The sequence below is a fragment of the Rutilus rutilus genome (genome assembly GCF_951802725.1).
Source record: "Rutilus rutilus genome assembly, chromosome: 1".
In the NCBI taxonomy this organism is placed as follows: Eukaryota; Metazoa; Chordata; class Actinopteri; order Cypriniformes; family Leuciscidae; genus Rutilus; species Rutilus rutilus.
In genome coordinates this window covers 29,606,987-29,626,844 of record NC_140209.1, presented here as the reverse complement: position 1 = coordinate 29,626,844, position 19,858 = coordinate 29,606,987, and the positions used below count along the sequence as shown (strand labels likewise).

Sequence of the window (19,858 nt, the reverse complement as noted above, 5' to 3'; positions counted from 1 at the left end):
TAAATAACAGATATGCTAGAAGCTTGCTAATTTATTTACAAATATTATTATTATTTTTTTTTTTACAATAAATCAACATTATTGTAATACATTAAAACTGCTGCTTATTGAGAGATCCATATTTAATATGTATTTAATTTAATTTATTTATTTTGCTTTTACACAATGCTGTTTTAATGAGCTCATGTTGAGTAGCAGTGCAGCTTTAGACAGGTGCCATCTAGTGGTCATCTAGTTCAGCTCTACTACAATTAAAACTGATTTTGGGAATACATACACTAGAGGTATATTTTCAGAAGAAAATATTAATTAACAAGGGTAGAATAAATAAAGTAATCTAACTCATTTTAAACCATTAAGATGATAATATGATGTTAGGTTATTCTATGTAGGCCCAGTATCAGATTATTAGTGAAGTCCAACTGTAATGGACATGGAATCATCTGTATGCAAATATGGCAATTTCAAACCCTTGTCATGATATAGCGTTCATGGTCAATACTTACAAATAAAAGCCCCTTCCGTAGCCTATCCTTTCAGCTCAAATCCAATACTTCAATTTACCTGCAAAAAGAAACCTCAGCAAGAGCATATGTAGGCGCAAATAACACACACACACACACACACACACACACACACACACACACACACGCACGCACACACACACACACGCACGCATACACACACTGTAAAAAACTGACTGATAAACTTTATCTGAATATCTAAAATGACGTTTGTTGCCCTATAGTCAGATGCTTAATTCGATTGATTCAGACATATTAAATCAAATACTTTGACTTAAATAATAGCCTACCTGAATAAAAAATAAAAATAAATAAATTGCACATGCAGCTGACAAAAACTAATTCAGTGTAATTTGCACGTAAATAGGCCTTTATTTTAGAATTTTTCATTTTATATTACATTTAGATATGAATATCAGTATCATTATACAATTAGTTCAACATTTGTTATTATAATTTTGCATTATAATAACAATAGAATAGAAATTTCTATTGTTAATAGAAAACAAAAATATTATTTACCTATTATAAAATATTTTTTACAAATGATTATAATGTATTTGCTCAAATGTTTTATATAATATAGCACCAATAAATAAACAAAGAGAGTGTTTTTTAATTTATTATATTATGAATTATCTGAAAGAAATGAATTAAGAGCGTCCACTGTGCTAGACCAAAATGAATAGATCTAAGGAAAAGGGTCTAAGGAGGTAATGTTTATTAAAGCTTCGGCGATAAAAAAAAGCTTTATTACCATGCCAATAAAAATCTTGAGAGCGCTGGAGGGAGGAAGGGAGGAAGGGAGGGAGGGGAGTTAGTTTGGATGTGAGCCCAGGCCGGCCTCCTCCTCCTCGGCTTGTCTGGATGGGGCGGAGCAGCACACATGCGCTGAGCTGGCAGAGTCACAGTCAGTCAGGGCTGATCCCTCCGCCCGCTGCGCCCGAGGAGAGGAGAGGAGACACGGACAGGCTCGCGTCCGGGGTGCTGGAGACCCACCTCACCGCTCACAGTCTCCAAAGACAACGCGAAGGCCCCAGGACTGGAAACGACCTGAGGAAACCGCAAACCCGACACGGCGACACACCATCCGGACACGAAGCTGAAAAGGGGGACGTCTCCTCTCCATCGTCTTTGCGCACGACCACCCATTAAAAACCCCTCTGGACCAGCGCCGCCAGAAAGCGATGCACCTTGATGTCAAGACAACGATCACTACGATCCATTTTTTTTGTTTGTTTGTTTGTGTGTGTTTTTTTCTTTCTTACAGTGCATAATTCTTAAGCTGTCATTCCAGGGTCGATTAAAAAAAACAAAAAACAAAAAAACAGTACGGACACTGTTCTTGGTGTTGACACGCATGCATTCAACGGGTTTCTGCTTCATGAGAATATTCTCATGGCCTGAAACTAACATAAACTATCGATCCAGCGCATTCACTCTGGATTGACGGCTTCTTATTCCTCGCAAGTCTTTAGTTTTCTGCTTTTTCCGAACACTGTCATGTGTGTCCAGACAACAGTCTGATGGTTTCAGACAGCAGTAGATTATTCAGCCACTGGTGACAGTGTCTTACAGGTCCTTCTGCAGACATCTGCTGGGCCTTCCTTAAAAAAACTGAGGCATTATTTTGCAACCCAAAGGAATTGGAGCAAACATTCCCCCTGGAAAGTTTAAGGTGGAGACCAGTGCTGGGCCAACAGCATATATCCAGGAGGTTTTTACAGAAGGTAAGTCAGTCTAATGAACTCAGATGGCACGGCAATCTTACATCATTGATCTCATCTCGTGCCAATATAAGCATGCATATTTAGTTTTGTCCACCGAGCACGGTCAGTTAGGGTAGCATAAAGACCCTGACCTATTTTCCAAGAGTGTGTTATGCCACGGTCTGTTTGATTTCTCAAAAGTTGACGCCTGTAGTGCCTCCAAAGAATGAGAAACGGGGCTTCCACTAATGCACTTCAATAGCAGACAGCCTGTCTGGATGCACGTTGTAAACCTAGCATCATGTGATGAGTTTGTTTTCTTTTGGAGTGCTTGACTGATGCAAATAAAATACTTCTTTTGGGGAAGGACTCATGCGTGAAATATAGACCGGAAAGCTAACGTGTTTGCATCCGAATATGATGCATTCTGGCAAAGTTACTGTTATTGTCCATAGTGGTTTAGGCCAGGACATAAAGCAGCCATCATCCAATTAGGCAATTCCAGTGTCCCTGCGCTTAATTGTGAGCACATTGAGATGTGTTTTGGAACGGAGCCCGTCCTCATTGGCTGCTACACATGGGGCCATTGATAAAGGAGATGCCTGCCAGGACATAGTTAACCAACTTTGAGAGGGGCATCTCACACCATGGGACAAAAACCAATAAAGGTTGTGCATGGGGCGGATTGATTAAATCTGGTTTACCTGCATGCGTTTGAGATTAATGATTGCCTTCATTTAAACCCAAGCCTGTGTAGTTTGTGCAACGGTTTGCATGACACTTGACCTCTTCGTGTTATGTTTTATAACCTGCTTTTTTGTTTAGAATTACATAAAATCACTGTTCATATTCTTGATAAATGCATCGAGATGTCCCTAAAGTGACCCAATCTTGCCAGATGTCATTCCTGGGTGAAATCCAGTCCTTTAACCTGACAGATAGTCAATCTCATACTCTCACGTGTGTGTGTGTGTGTGTGTGTGTGTGTGTGTGTGTGTGCACAGCTTTCTGCCGTATGCTGCAGTGCAAACATCTCATATTATTGCCGTCGAGTCCTCACTTCACCGTATGTTCTCCTCCAGCTGTGCGTGCTGGCGTTGACTTGTGTTTTCGCGGTGCGAACCGACAGCTCTGCGATAGGACTGTCTGTTTCACGATATGCTCTAAGAAAAAAAAAAAAAAACACTTCTGGTTCACATATGAAGTGAAGCTCCTCAAGCTAAAGCAAGAGCTGAACGTTGCAGAAATCTGAGATCTTGGCACACCGAGGCTTTGGCGTACTTTTGTGAGGGGTCTGGCCAGTGAATATACCGCTTGTTCCTCTCGATGCTCAGGATGGTTTGCCAAATATGACCCACCCTGAAGCGCTTCTGTGAATTACACCCATTACGCTCTCTAATGCTCAGTGACTAAAGAGGGGCCCCCGGTCTGGTCTTTACTCAAACGTGGGGCCAAATGGAAAGAATACGCCGAGGCTTAGGACACGTTCTTATGCGTGCACGCTGCAAGGCCTAAACACAACATTTGACAAAAGACCAAAAGAAGTGCTTGGCTTTAGCTAGCGTTTGAAGATGTTTGGGAGGGTTTTACCCATGAATCAATGGAACGCCAGCACCATCATCAAACGCTGAGTCTATAAAACTCCATAAAGAACAAAAAAACTCCATAGAATTTGCGCGCTATATTCAAAGTCCTATATGATAGCATTGTGTGAGAAACAGATCTATATTTAAAGGGTTATTTCACCCATTCTGCCATTTACTCATCCTCATGTCGTTCCAAACCCCTATGGTTTTCTTTATTTCTTCTGTGGAACATAAAAGTAGATATATCGAGAAAGTCTTTTTTTTTTTTGTCCATACAATGAAAGTCAATGGGGTCCAGTCAGTGTTGTTTGGACTCCAGATGTCTTCTTTAGAGTTCCACAAAAGGGATACAGGTTTGGAACAACGTTTTTAAGGGTTAATTAAACACAGAAAGTCAAAACTTGTCATGCCAAGTTTGGAGTCAAGGACAAGATATGCGAGAGCCAATGATCAATCATTGATGCTAAACTTGGTGCACACACTCTTCAAAAAAAAAAAAAAGGTTTTTACTGGCATTGATGGTTACATGAAGAAACTTTAACATCTAGATTCTAGAACCTCTCTAATGTCCAAAAGGTTCTTTGTAGCAGAAAAGGTTATTACTATATACTAAGAAAAAAATGGTTCTTTTTAGAACTGAAAAAATGATTTGCCTATGGCATCGTAAAATCCCAGTTTGAGCTTCAATCAGATTCAAGAGCTAAAACAGGGAATATTTCACTTCAAAGTGACCCGTTTCCACACAAAGCCATAGTAAGACTTGAATTATAGTGCACAAGCATTTTTTGGACTGTGTCAGTCACAGTCAACATTATGATGAAGAGAACTCTGGACATTCAGCATAACATCTTCTGAAAGAAATTCAGATTTGGAAAGACATGAGTAGATGATGACAATTTATCATTTTGAGTGAACGGTTACTTTTTATTTGTGTAATTTTCTCTTCGTAATTGCTAGTCTGCACACCAAAACTACATTCTTGGGTGTCTTTGTTGGTTTTTAAATATCTAGTAGCACCAAGTAATTTGCTTTATTTTTTATTTTTTTATTTTTTTAAGCCACAATTGAACAACCCTTTAGGTATTTAGAGGCTGCAACCCATACAGGGCATTCAGCCTTAACAACGACACCCGTGATCCTCCACGTGGGCTAGATTTACAACCTCAGGAGAGTTCTGCAATGGAATTGAGAGTATTGAGAGTATGAGATGGTTTCGGTGATAGGAATTTCAGATGGTCTACTGCATTAGTTCAGGACAGAGACAGCTGACATCCACTTGGAATAAATGTTTAGCATTCGCTAAAAGGTGGGAGGAGGGTCTGGGTAGGTCAGTGCGGCTGGGAATTTAACAAAGGCCGGAGAAAGAGTCCTGGAACATGGAATTCCTCACGGAATCGATCAGAGATTGTGGGAACATTCTGGGTTCTAGATGAAAAACAATAAAGTAGCAGAATGCAGTGCTTTCTAAAATAATTTCCTTTGTAAACATTTATATTGTTAAAAATAGTTTGTATAACAAAAGCAACTTTTACTTATTTCAACACCTCCTAATCTAGTTGTCTAATTTGCAGCGCATTTCAGTATTTGGTTACGTCTCTGCATTTGGTTGCGTTGTGATTATTTGCAGCGCGTTTTTGTATTTGGTTGCGTTGTGATTATTTTCAGGTTGTTTCATTTGGTCGCGTTTCTGTATTTGGTTGGGTTTCTTTCTTTGGTTGCGTTGTGAGTATTTGCAGTGTGTTTCTGTATTTGGTTGCGTTTCTGTATTTGGTTGTGTTTCTGTATTTGGTTGTATTGTGAGTATTTGCAGCGTGTTTCAGTATTTGGTTGCATTGTGAGTATTTGAAGCGCGCTTCTGTGTTTGGTTGAGTTGTGAGTATTTGTAGCGAGTTTCTGTATTTAGTTTTGTTGAGTATTTGAAACTCGTTTCTGTATTTGGTTGCGTTGTGAGTATTTTCAGATTGTTTCATTTGGTTGCGTTTCTGTATTTGGTTGGGTTTCTTTCTTTGGTTGCATTGTGAGTATTTGCAGTGTGTTTCTGTATTTGGTTGCATTTCTGTATTTGGTTGTGTTGTGAGTATTTGCAGTTTGTTTCTGTATTTGGTTGGGTTTCTTTCTTTGGTTGCATTGTGAGTATTTGCAGTGTGTTTCTGTATTTGGTTGCATTTCTGTATTTGGTTGTGTTGTGAGTATTTGCAGTTTGTTTCTGTATTTGGTTGGGTTTCTTGCATTGTGAGTATTTGCAGTGTGTTTCTGTATTTGGTTGCATTTCTGTATTTGGTTGCATTGTGAGTATTTGAAGCGCACTTCTGTATTTGGTTGAGTTGTGAGTATTTGCAGCGCGTTTCTGTATTTGGATGCGTTGTGAGTATTTTCAGTGTGTTTCTGTATTTGGTTGCGTTTCTGTATTTGGTTGTATTGTGAGTATTTGCAGCGAGTTTCTGAATTTAGTTGCATTGTGAGTATTTGTAGCGAGTTTCTGTATTTAGTTTTGTTGAGTATTTGAAACACATTTCTGTATTTGGTTGCGTTGTGAGTATTTTCAGGTTGTTTCATTTGGTTGCGTTTCTGTATTTGGTTGGGTTTCTTTCTGTGGTTGTGTTGTGAGTATTTGTAGTGTGTTTCTGTATTTGGTTGGGTTTCTTTCTTTGGTTGTGTTGTGAGTATTTGCAGTGTGTTTCTGTATTTGGTTGCGTTTCTGTATTTGGTTGTGTTTCTGTATGTGGTTGCATTGTAAGTATTTGAAGCGCGCTTCTGTATTTGGTTGAGTTGTGAGTATTTGTAGCGAGTTTCTGTATTTAGTTTTGTTGAGTATTTGAAACACGTTTCTGTATTTGGTTGTGTTGTGAGTATTTACAGTGCGTTTCTGTATTTGATTGTGTTTCTGTATTTAGTTGCGTTTCTTTGTTTGGTTGCGTTGTGAGTATTTTCAGATCGTTTCTGTATTTGGTTGCGTTTCTGTATTTGCTTGTGTTTCTTTGTTTGGTTGTGTTGTGAGTATCTGCTATGTGTTTCTGTATTTGGTTGTGTTTCTGTGTTTGGTTGCGTTGTGAGTATTTTCAGCATGTTTGTGTATTTGGTTGCGTTTCTGTTTTTAGTTGTGTTTCTGTGTTTGGTTGCATTGTGAGTATTTGCAGCACGTGTCGTCAAAATGATGAATTGATGAAATTATTTTTTCTTAAAGGGTTAGTTCACCCAAAAATGAAAATTCTGTCAGTAATTACTCACCCTCATGTTGTTCCAACCCCGTAAGACCTTCGTTCATCTTCGGAACACAAATTAAGATATTTTTGATTAAATCTGAGAGCTGTCTCACTCTTCCATAGGCTTCTAAGGGACTGAAACTTGCTGGCCCAGAAAAGTTATTAAAGAGATCGTTAATATAGTCCAAGTGACTCCAGTGGCTCAATCTTAAGTTTATCAAGCGACGAGAATACTTTTTGTGCGCAAAAAAACTAACAAAAATAACGACTTTATTCCACTATTCATTTCCTTCTCTGTGGGCCTCGAGTTAGTTCATGTAGTGTTTTAGCGCAGCTCTTCTGTGTTGTACGTCACACGCATCACACACATGACCAGCGTCGGCCAATAGTGAGCCTACGTGGTGACGTTCAAATTTATGTTAGAAATATTTATGTAGCAGTTAAAATTTATGTAGTATTTGTAACAAATACAATTTAAAAACAAATGAAAATATAAAATACTTTGCTTGATTTACGATGTGAAAACTTGCCATCAAAGTCTGTGAAAAGACTTATCTATAATCCTGGCATTGTATTTAACATATATTGTTGGCTCTATGACAAATTGCTTTTGTTCGTCTTTTGTAAGTCGCTTCGGATAAAATATTGTAATTCTAGAAAACCCCATTTTTAAATGCTTGGAAATGCCACAAAATGCTGCTTTAAAATCATTAGTGAAAAAGAGATACAGTAAAGAGCTCCAGTCCAGTACAGAGAGACCCTGAGTCAGAGGCTCGGTGAGACCAGTGAAACCACCCTCTCTCGCTGGGCTTGGACCATGCATTTTTCTGCAGTTAAACTGCAACCACTAATCACAGCGTGGCCTCACCGTTTCCTCTTGGAACGCTTCGCTCATGTCCTCCCTGCTGCGCAGAGCCTGGTCCCGCCCCAGCCCGAGGGCCCATCGCTCTCTCTCTCCCCCCACTTCACCTTCACGGGACACGGGAGGATGGTCCACGCCACCCGTCCCTGCGTCTCTGAGCCGCCAATGGCCTGGGCTCCGGTGCAAACCACTCCAAAATAAACAGACTGCGTCCACACCGCTCACTTCTTTCCACTTTCTGTTTTCTTTAATGCCTCTCAGCCACATACTTTCTTCTCACGACCACTGCAACAAAATGAGAGGAAGTTTGACAGAAAAATGAACAGAACAGGACAAGAAACCCAAAATAAATCCTTAGGTCAAAGGTTATACATTTTAAACATTTATGAAATCGACCAGATAATGAAGAAATATTAGGCAGCAAGAGTGCTTGTTTCTTATTCAGTGGTGCATCCCATGATGCACCTCATGGGATGCACTATTGAATAAGCTGGTTGATGAATGTCTAGGGCGAGCAGAGCTTAAATCTAGACAAAATAGAAGCTCTTATAGGAGAGTTTTAGTTTAACACGTTTTGGTCAGTATATTCCCAAACTTCCATTTGAATTCCAAAGTTTGAGGACTTGACTATTCTTCTTAGATGGCGAATATAGTACTAGTAAAGAATGAAAAGGTGTGTGCAAATTTGGCTGGTTGCGTATATCGGCATCAGCTATTGAATAACTCACACTGATCGGATCGACCACTCGTAAAGTTCAAGAATCGTGAGAATGGTTTAAGCCTTTGCTGCATGACTCTGAATTTGCAGAGCCACATCACCACAATTGTTTTCCAACTGTAAGCTGTTAGCAATAAGCTGCGCACTGGATCATACCGGGCCAAAGGCTTCAGCAGTTAAACTGGAGGCACAGCTGGTTATTATTATTTACTTGCAAAGCCAACAGCCTGGATCTTCCAGTACAGCCACAATAACGCGACTGGAACACAATAAGCGAATAAGACTGAGCTGTATGAAAAGAGAAAGAGGGGAGGGAGGGAGTTAAAGCATTTCAGAAAGAGTAACAAGGCTCTCTCAAGTCTGGGCCTGGGCTTGGCTCCGTGTCCGGGCAAATCCATTCCCGTCAATGTGTGCGAGAGTCCGGGACTGCCGCCTTCTTTCCATGATCTCCTGTTACCCACAGTTACTCTGGAGTTGTACATCACGAGTGGCACGTCTTAAGCCCGAAAGAACGATGAAGCTAACGTTAATGCGTTCTGCCTCATTATAAAGTGATCCGAGGATACAACTCTTTTCCAGTTCTCCTGTCCCACTGCTCTCGTATCTCTCTGTTAACTTTGGCACACGGCTGAGGCTGTTGAATGGGAATCTTTGGTACTTTCTGTAAATTCTACAGTGAATCGTAACTCTTTGTCAGATTGTACTCTACCATGAAACACGGGAGTGTTTCCTTCTATAGATTTTGGTTAAGAAGCGCACGAGTTCAAGAACTGTAAAAGCTTCAATGCAACTTTGTTTGTGCACTGCAACACAACTTATGAGATTAAGAGACACTATTGATTACTTAGCAGGAATTTAACCTGGTTTTGGAAACTTGGAGCTTGCCAATAGTCGGTGTCCGACTTACGAAAACTGACATCTTCTCCCTTTATTCAAGTATTGTGCAGTTGTTGTTGGAGTCAATTGTTGAATTTGTGATAATGCAAAGAAATTATCAACACATGCAAAAGCAAGGGATGAAATATTAATAACTGATATTGTTGTATGATTTTCTAAGCATTTTTTTTGCATAGTAAAATAAAACCTGGAGCTGTAGTTTGCCTTTTTTGGCGAATCATTTTGTCAGATAAATATTTTAACTAAGTTTAGTGTTTTATTCTTCCCTCATATTTGAAATATTATATATATATATATATATATATATATATATATATATATATATATATATATATATATATATATATGTGTGTGTGTGTGTGTGTGTGTGTGTGTGTGTGTGTGTGTGTATATATATTAGCCTTTTAATGATCATCAACATATGTCTTGATATTTATGATTTTACTCTAAAACAATTTAAAAGAAACCAACTAAATTGTACTAAACTAAAATTCAGAATGTTTAGTATTGTTTAATATAAGAACTAAAACAGGTAAAAGTAAAAAAAAAACGATAGTTGAATCAGAGTTGACTCTAAAATGAGTTTGAAGTGATTCACAGTGAATTAATAAATCCAACTCGCTGCTTTTGCTCCTAAAGAGACTTAAAATGAGTCTGAATTGCCAAGTAAAATCACTGTGATATTCTTTGTATTGTTTAATTTTATATCTCTAGAAATATCATCATGACTAAAACGTATACTTTTGATGCATCAACAACCCTATTGTACCACAACGGTAATACCATGTTATTCTTTGACTCTTGATTGGAGTACCATGTGAATACCATGGTATATAAATATGGTACAGTACCACAGTGCACATTCTGTTCAACAAAGCCCTCTAATTTGAGCTGCTAGCCTCTGAAATGTACATTTATCCACAGACAACTGCGCTGCATTATTTGTTGTTTTTGTTTTGTTCCCTTTGTACACCAAACTCTCACTCCATCCATCACACCGAGATGATACCTCTCCAGGTACACTACTCACACTGCCTATCTGTCGCTCTGTCCATTGTTTGCTCTCTCTGATGGAGACTGAAGATGAAAGACCCTTGTTTCTGGAGGAGCCTGCCGCTCAGCTGAGCTGAGTCAAAGAAACAGAGGGAGATAAAGGGTGAGAGAAAGAGGGAAGGAGGGGGAAAATCCTGTCATGTTGACCTTGTCTGGCTGCCAGGGATGGGGGGGAGTATTGAGGGGAGGGCGGTCTTGCTTTGAGAAAACAGGCGCCCCATGTGAGGGGAACGAGAGAACACAGGCACACAGTGAGGCTGGCAGAGACGCATAAGGAAAGAAGAACAGAGGCAGAGAGAAAAGAGAGTGTGTGTGTGCAGGTGCCTGAGAGGGAAAATGGGTAGAAGATCAGCAGCGACGTCCACTGTGTCTTCCAGCAAAAAGTATTTAAATTGCTTTACATTCATTTAAGGTTATCAGGGCCACGTCATGGTCCTGCGAGGTCATTTTGGACCATTTGGTGGTTTTGAGATTCATGGCTCGAGAGATTTTAATTAAAAAGTTGTGTGGTTTGGGTCATGGTATGCAATACAGTTTTTTTTAAAGCTTTTTAAGTAACCCAAATATGATGAAAAGAACGAAGGCAGCCGTATATTTTCATGGATAAAGGCCTAGTGCTTGAGAAAACAGACAACTTTTGTTTGCAAAATTAAATGATTGTCCTTTATATTGTTACTGTACTGAAGCAAAAGCAATATATTGTCTATTAAAATATTGTCTTGCCAAAAATATGGCATCTTAAAATTGATTAATTATTATCTTACAAATATATAAATAATATTAAAATGAATATAATATATAAAATGTATTTTAAAAGTCTAAACGTATAATAATACAAATGTTAAATATTAATTAAATATGTACTGACAATTTTTTCTACCTTCTATTACATTTTGTAGATGTACAGTATAACCCCAAATAAAGACTTAAAACTAAAAAAATAAATAAAACATTTCTTATGATCCTCAAGATCACCAAAGGCAAGGAGAAGCTCACTAAAAAAGATATAACATAAATACAAACCATTATTCATAAATTTAGGAAAGACAGATTAACAACTATATTTTTATATTTTCCACTATACTAGATTTGTTTTATTTCTGTTAAAAACTAAAGCTGTCAATTAAATAAAACAATTAATCGCATGATTTCTGAATGAAACAGTAATGTAATATGAAAAAAGCAAATGTGTTTTTATTTTTTCTCCTTAAAACTGCAGTGAACCAAAGACAGTCTCAAAAACACGGTTTGAAATCGCTGGTGTTTCTGTCGTCACAAACTACCTTGTAGCCAATCAGATCAACGAGTGATCGTCAACGAGTGGATCTCTGAGCTGGAGTGAGTGAGTGGAGGCGTGGCTCATTTGCATATTCATAGAACTGCGTATACTAAATATATATAATATATATAATATTCATTTAAGCTCACATTTTACCCTATAAAAACATTGCTTACTTGCATATCATGTTACCATTAACCTACATCAGAAAACCATGAATATGCAAATGTGTTGTTAAACTATTCAAATATTACCCTTAAATCTCAGAAGGTGCTATTAAGTAAATATTTTAGGTCAAAGAGGTTCGGCGGATGCAATGTTTCTGGGTTAAACAACCACCAGCATGACTTAACATCACTTTAATTTGTCATCTAATTACATTGTTTTGTTCTGAGTTCCTTCATCTTCCTGTTTTCTTTCCACCGCAGTGTGTTTTGGTTTCGAGATCTGAACACCCGCCCCGCCTCTCACTCCTGAACAGCTCCTCGTTCCCAGAAACCTTCCCGTCGTCGCCTCCAGCCTGGCACACAGGTGTCCATCAACATGCCGGAGGAATCCTGGCCAAATTAAAAAATCACCACAGTACTCTATCATGTGCACCGCCGGGATCCTGACACCACGGACGTCCCTTGAGGCCGAGCGGCTAAGAGTCATATCTATCAAATTACGCTTGATTTCGGCTTAACTGCTTCCTGCGCCTATGCCACACTGCAAAAAAATGTCCAGTACAAATATGTACATGATATCTATCTTGATATCACTCTTAAATCAAGATTAAAATGACTTGAGGTAAGTCCTGTTTTCTGAAAAATGTATCAAAATTAAGTGAGTTTATGTTTAAAACAAGAAAGAAAATATCTGCCATTGGGGGCAGAAAATTTTACTTAATTAAATCAAGATTATTTTTCTGACCCCATTGGCAGATATTTGTACTTGTTTTAAGCATAAAGTCACTTAATTTTGATCTTTTCTTTTCTGTTTTTCAGAAAACAAGACTCAATGGCCTGGTTTCACAGACAGGGCTTAGATTAAGCCAGGATTAGGCTTTAGTTAAAATAGGACATTTAAGTGGCTTTTATAAACATGCCTTAGAAAAAAACATTACTGGTGTGAATCTTGAGACAAAACAATGGTACTGTTAGAATTTTTTTTTTTTTTGCAGTGAGTACTTTTTTTGCCTCCTATAATATTCAGATTGAGGAAATGAGTGTGAGTCTGAGACGGCACCTCCCGAAGTTTGAAGTATATCCACTGCGCCCAGTGTTGGCCCGAACTCAAATTGCAGCCTTCCTGCTGTATGTTTTATTCCTCCTATAAAAGCAAGAGCCCCTCGAGTGGCTAAGCTCACGCTTGTCATGACATTCGCTCTCGGCGTCGCTGCAGAGAACTGAAATATGGCAGAAGGTCCTTGCCCAACGTGCCGAGTTTCCATGCGCTCGTCAGCTCCCGTAAATCTGCGGCTCGGAGTCTGTTAACGCTGTGAGCTGGAAGGGAACGCCAGACCCTCGCTCTACGCCCAGACATTTGCCACCCCACCCAAAGTGTTGAGGCACGGTTTTGCTTTTCTAGACGGGACAATCTCAAACAGATCTCAAACATCTTGAGTTTCTGGACAATTTCATGTGTATTTAAAATTAGGTAAAGGTTAGTTCACTCAAAAATTTAAATCCTGTCATAAACTCACCCTCATGTCATTCCAAACCTGGATGGTTTTCTTTTCAGTCTGTTGTGATTGTTCTACTCTGCTCTGATTGGTCAGATGACCCAGATTGTTGTGATTGGTCTACTCTGCTCTGATTGGTCAGATGACCCAATCTGTTGTGATTGGTCTACTCTGCTCTGATTGGTCAGATGACCCAGTTTGTTGTGATTGGTCTAATCTGCTCTGATTGGTCAGATGACCCAGTTTGTTGTGATTGGTCTACTCTGCTCTGATTGGTCAGATGACCCAGTTTGTTGTGATTGGTCTACTCTGCTCTGATTGGTCAGATGACCCAGTCTGTTGTGATTGGTCTACTCTGCTCTGATTGGTCAGATGACCCAGTCTGTTGTGATTGGTCTACTCTGCTCTGATTGGTCAGATGACCCAGTTTGTTGTGATTGGTCTACTCTGCTCTGATTGGTCAGATGACCCAGTCTGTTGTGATTGATCTACTCTGCTCTGATTGGTCAGATGTTTCAGTCTGTTGTGATTGGTCTACTCTGCTCTGATTGGTCAGATGTTTCAGTCTGTTGTGATTGGTCTACTCTGCTCTGATTGGTCAGATGTTTCAGTCTGTTGTGATTGGTCTACTCTGCTCTGATTGGTCAGATGGCTCAGTCTGTTGTGATTGGTCTACTCTGCTCTGATTGGTCAGATGACCCAGTCTGTTGTGATTGGTCTACTCTGCTCTGATTGGTCAGATGACCCAGTCTGTTGTGATTGGTCTACTGCTTGCAGCACATGTCAGAAACAATTCAAGCTTGAGTCCTCATCCTGTGGAAGTTCATCAAAGTGGATTTGCTTTCACATCGCAGAAAAATACGCATCTTCTCAACATGATAACAACACGAACCAAACTCTTCCAGTCTCAGTTACAACTACAGTGTTTAAGAGTCAAAGTAGACGTTGTCCACGGGCTGTCAATGAATAATTGCAAATTTATGTTACCAAATTTTTTTTTTTACAAACCTAAGTAGGTTCATGCAGGAGCAAGTAAGAATGTAATTACTGACGACTCGTTTCAACTTTGCAGAGATTTTACATTCACAAACAGCTGTATTACTCACTACTTGAAAGGTAATATCTGAAAAGGCATAATAGGGGCACGTTAAGAAAATATTAGAGAATTTTCCAAGAATTGTATCGAACTGTTTAGAATGTAATGCTCTTTAAATTTCTTTCTTAAGAAGATTTTTGTGATTCCAGCCCCTGGACTGAAACAGCCAAAACATTCTTCAAATTATCTTCTTTTGTTTTCTGCAAAAGAAAGCAAGCAGCATGGGTTTAGAACGACATGATGGTGAGGAAATAATGACAGAATTTTAATTGTTGGTTGAACTTTTAACAGCTCTCAAGTTTTCATGCACTCACTGACCTGTTCATCTGACTATTGCATGTCTGCACAGGCTGTGTGGTGACTTTAGAATATTGTTTGATTGCACGCAGAGGAATGCTGTGTTTTCGTAGGTAGGCTCCACGTGGAGTCTCAGCAGAGAGTGGAAAAAGTGAGAGTGTGTGTGTATGCTTCCAGGACTTAGCCAGGTGCCAATTCCCCCGGCATTCCTGCGCTGACCTCGAATGCTTTTTCCCTCCGCCGCCTCCAGGGGAGGTCTGTCTCAGCAGGGCCGAGCGGGCTAGGTCGAGTCAAGGGGCGGATCTGAGGAACAATCAACAGAAATATGCACAAACAACACCATAAACTGACCATAATCGCACTCTCCATCTACGCTGAGGTCTGTTAGAGTTCACCAGTGAGTAAAGAGATGGGGTCTGTGCAGTCAAAGGCCGTTCGCAAGCTGTTTTTAGAAGTTCAACAGTTCACTGCAGAAATGTAGAATAGAAAAATGGAGAGAATGGGTTCTGCTTCAACTGCATGGAGCCGGCGAGCATACTGACACATTTCTGTCTTGAAAAAATACGCAGTTTTCCTCAAACAGCCAGATTGTAGGGAATTCGTTTGGGAATTCGTATGATTTAGAGTTTACATGCACTTTAAAGGTTTGATTTCAGTTGGACTATTTTTTCTATTTTAGTATTATTTCTTTATATGCTATAATATTTAAAGATTATTATTATTTTTTTTATAATATTTGTGTAATTTAAAGAAATGGGATGGGATCATTCTGTGATACTTTTGCATATTTTTTAACAAGCTTAATGCTAGGCATTATTCACTGCCATTATTTGGATGAGCGCAAGCGGGACGTTTTAAAAAAAATTCTCCTTTTGTAGTCCATGACAGAAAGAAGAGCATATGGCATTAGAAGAATACCAGGGTGAGTAAATAGTGAAATGTCATTTTAGAGTGAACTATCCCTTAGTAAAGTAAAGCTAACTGCAGACTAGAATATACATTTTCTAGAGAACGTTGTAGTCAGGAATAGATCTTGTCTTGTTTACCATATTGTGCTTTCCACATCTCTGAGATTACATTCTTGTCTATTTAGGAGATGCCTTTAAGTCCCCCTGTGGTGAAAAAAAAGTTTTTAATGTTGTTTATATGTCCATGTGGTGTTTTTAATATGCTTTAAGACAAACCATGTGTAAATTCATAAGTCAACACCATTGCTGAGTATTTTCTCCTTAAAACAGACAGTCTCAAAAACACAGTTTGAAATCGCTGGTGTTTCTGACGTCACAAACTACCTTGTGATCAATTTGTGATCGTCAACGAGTGGATCTCTGAGCTGGAGTGAGTGAGTGGAGGCGGGGCTCGTTTGCATATTCATAGAACCGCGTATACTTAATGAGGCGAGGCTGTAGAGTTACATTCAAGATATTTTAAGGCATGAAGAATTTTAAGGAAAAAACATTTAAATATGTCATTTTGGTGATCAAAGGTGAGTTTTAAGGGATACAATTATTGACTACAGGGGGGCTTTAAGAGTAAGTCAAGCTCCTCAACCTTTGAAGAAAAGCAAACAATATGCCACATGACTAAAATGCCACATGGCTAAAAACCATCTACTTCTATCCTAAAAGCACAAATTAGCAAAGAAATACTAACCACAAGCAAACAATGAGCTCTTAATATGAGCTGTCTCATTTCTGTCTGGCTCTCACCATTCCAGACCCCTGCTTTTCTTTTTCCTACTCTTTGGTGCTGTCTTCCCAATGCGCTTTTTATTCGTTTCAGACGGCGAGAGAAATGCAGACCGCCCTGCCCTACTAGCACTCTCCAGGCCCTGTTATTGCACGCAGGAGTCTGCGGATTGCATCACTGTTTGTGGCTGGAGGCGGCAGGAATCAAAACGGATTGAGGGAGAGGAGGGAGAGGGGAAAGGAGGAGAGAGAGAAAGAGACACCGAAATGATGCAGAGTTGGGGAAAAAAACAAGTCAAAGGCTGGCCAATGCCGATTTAGACAAATTGCCTGAGATTGGTTGGCTTAACAACTTTGACGTTAAGCAACCCCATTTCTCTGATAGATGTTTTTGGTTTGTTACATAAGCGGAGAGAGAGTAGAGACTTTTCTCACAGTCGAAACCCAAGTTCAATTCCATCCCCTTATATATATATATATATATATATATACACACACAAACTTTTATGTTAGCTGCGTTTAATTGATTTGACAGAACTAGATAAAATGAAACAAATAATAAAAATGAAATAAAAATTTATTAAAACTATTTAAATGAAAAATAATAATAATAAAACGACAAATGCACATAACAAAATTAATAAAATAATTTTTTTTTAAATTAAACTTGACAATATAAGTTATGCAGACATTATTTTTGGCCAGGCTGTCAGACAAATAAATGATTAACACATGCAAAAATAAGAGAAAACCAATGAAATATAAATAACTGGTTATGTCAATTAATGCTTTCTCCTGTGAGCTTTTATTTAGTTATTTATAAATAAATAAATGGCAAGTCTGCCATTCTTGCCAAATAATAAATAAAAAAAGATAGACATTTTTCAGATAAATATCTTAACCAAGTTTAGTGTTTTGGTTTTATCTCATATTTAAAATATTAAAAAATAGAAAATATTTTCCTCATATTTTGATGGTTTAATTTAACTTATAGGGTAAAACAATTATCCACTCCAGACATCACTTTTGGCCACTACCATATAATAAAACATATCATGAATATAAAAAAAATATTCTATTGTGAAAATAAAATATTTGTCCCTTTGGATATTACAGCAAACATTTTCATGAACAGAGTAACTCTAGTCTGCAAGAGACATGAAGACAGAACGAGCTGCTCTCCGAAGACAATTTATTCAGAGATAAACAGCTATGAAATATGCATTACACTAAATGTGACCGGGAGAATTCAACGTTACTAATCATTCATTATCGAGTCAAGACACATTTATTTATGTAGTGCAATATTAATGTTGAGCACAACAGTAGAACATAGCGCTAGCAACGCCAAGGTCTTGGGTTCGATGCAGGGAAAACTGATCAAATGTAAGTCACTTTAGATAAAAGCATCTGCCAAATGCATAAATGTAAATGAAACTAATACAATTTCAACTGCAAATCAGCTCTAAAAAGAAAATGTGTTATTCATTATTCAGCTCAGTTTAGTTTCTCATTGACTCAGTTTAGTTCAATAACAGTGTGTGTGTTGCAAAGTTCATTAGTTATGGAGCAAAATCAGTTCAACAATAAAGCAAATCAATAATAGTACAAATTTCATCAAACTTAGCTGAACATCAATCAATAGCGAATGCATGGACGACATGGTAACACTTATTATGTATAATACATTATTCATAATGTACGTTATAATGCATTGTATCTTTTCATAAAATATTATTGTAACCAAAGTTAAAATGCATTATATTTGCAGATTCCTTGTTGCATATGAAATTGGTTGTTTGTCATGTGTTTTAATGCATTACTCTTGCTAAAGGTGTAACAATGATTGTTATATTATTATAATGTATTATAACTGTGGTTACAATTATTCACGAGATCATACAATGCATTAAAAATACTTTTATAATGCATTATATATACACAATAAATGCTTGAAGTAAAGATGGATTGCTTTTATACCAAATTCATGATTTCATGATTCATAATACTCTGTATGTAATGTAAAATGGAACGAAAAAATTGCAAATGATGCTTTAGATTGTGGATGGTTATCGACATATTCAGCATTGATTCTGCTATCAGTTGCCAAAAAGTGATTCATCTGTAAATGCCTAATCACTCATCTTCCTTTTTGTTTCACTGATCCTATGCTGTTTGTTCAGTATTAACCTTGGCCTCCACTCCTGGCTCTGTGATTCAGTTCAAACAGCGCTATTATCAGGTTTATGTGCTGCATTGTAAGGCAATGGTGTTGTGAGCTACAAAAATGTATTTTGCATTTGCACAGCTTGCCTCTGATGAAATCTCATATCTCTCTCTCTCTTGCCAAGGCGCATTAATTGTGTGGTCCTCTGCCACGAGCTTTATAGTCGAGGGATAAGTGCCATTTCGTACGCTGGTCATAACAAATGACTTAGCAGTGCCATGTTAATTGAAAGTGGTGATATTTAAAGAGCTATTGTGAATTAGGATAAGATTAGAAAATTCGAGCAGTCAGCCATTCATCATGCAACATTGTTTTAGAAATGATGTATTTCTTCTCTACTTCCTTTTTTAGCACTATTTTCATTAAACTTAGGTGATGTTATATCATTTTAAGGGAAATCCCCTCCTTCACTACACAACCCACTTTAAATAAGAAGAAAATAGAAATCAGAGGCAGTAAAAAGGGGAGCATTTGTAGGAAACGAATGGGAGAAATCGTAACGCTCAAAATGACGGATGTATCAATCAAGCGTTTCGTTTAAAAAGCCACTTGCTTTTCCATAGTTTGTTTACTCGGATTGTCATATCGGTCTTCATCAGTAAGGTCAGCACGTGTTGATCAAATAGTTGAAGATGTCTGTTTTATTAATTAAAAAAAGGGAAGGGATTCAATAACGGTGTGTGGATCTACTCCACTTGTTTAGTGTGATTTAAAGAATTACAATCTTTCTCAATTTTTACTTGTATTTGTATGGCTATTACCTACAAAAAAAAAATAGCTACCCAATGAACTGACTTTTTTAGTAATAAATTGCAACAGATTTTTTAATCAGACACTGCATTACACATTTTTAAGTAGTCTTTTGGCCTGTTTTTCAGTTAACATATGCAAAAATGCTGGATATTAAGACTATGTGGATTGTAAAATTGAAAAAATGTAATGAAAAAAGATATATGCGGACAATGTTAAAGTCAGAAGTTGTGATAATCTTCTCTTCCCCATTGAGGCGTACATATGAGTGAAACGGCTTCACGAACAAGAACAAATGTAGGGCGG

At 38.1% G+C, this 19,858-nt stretch overlaps 1 protein-coding gene across 1 annotated transcript in view; it reads left to right on the top strand.

The window, feature by feature from the left end:
• Positions 1–1,412: 1,412 nt before the first annotated feature.
• Positions 1,413–19,858, top strand: part of glis2b (GLIS family zinc finger 2b) — a 45,219-nt gene continuing 26,773 nt past the window's right edge. The window contains exon 1 of the mRNA XM_084388423.1: positions 1,413–2,254. The gene's annotated coding sequence lies outside the window, so the exon portion shown is untranslated. The remainder of the gene's footprint in view (positions 2,255–19,858) is intronic.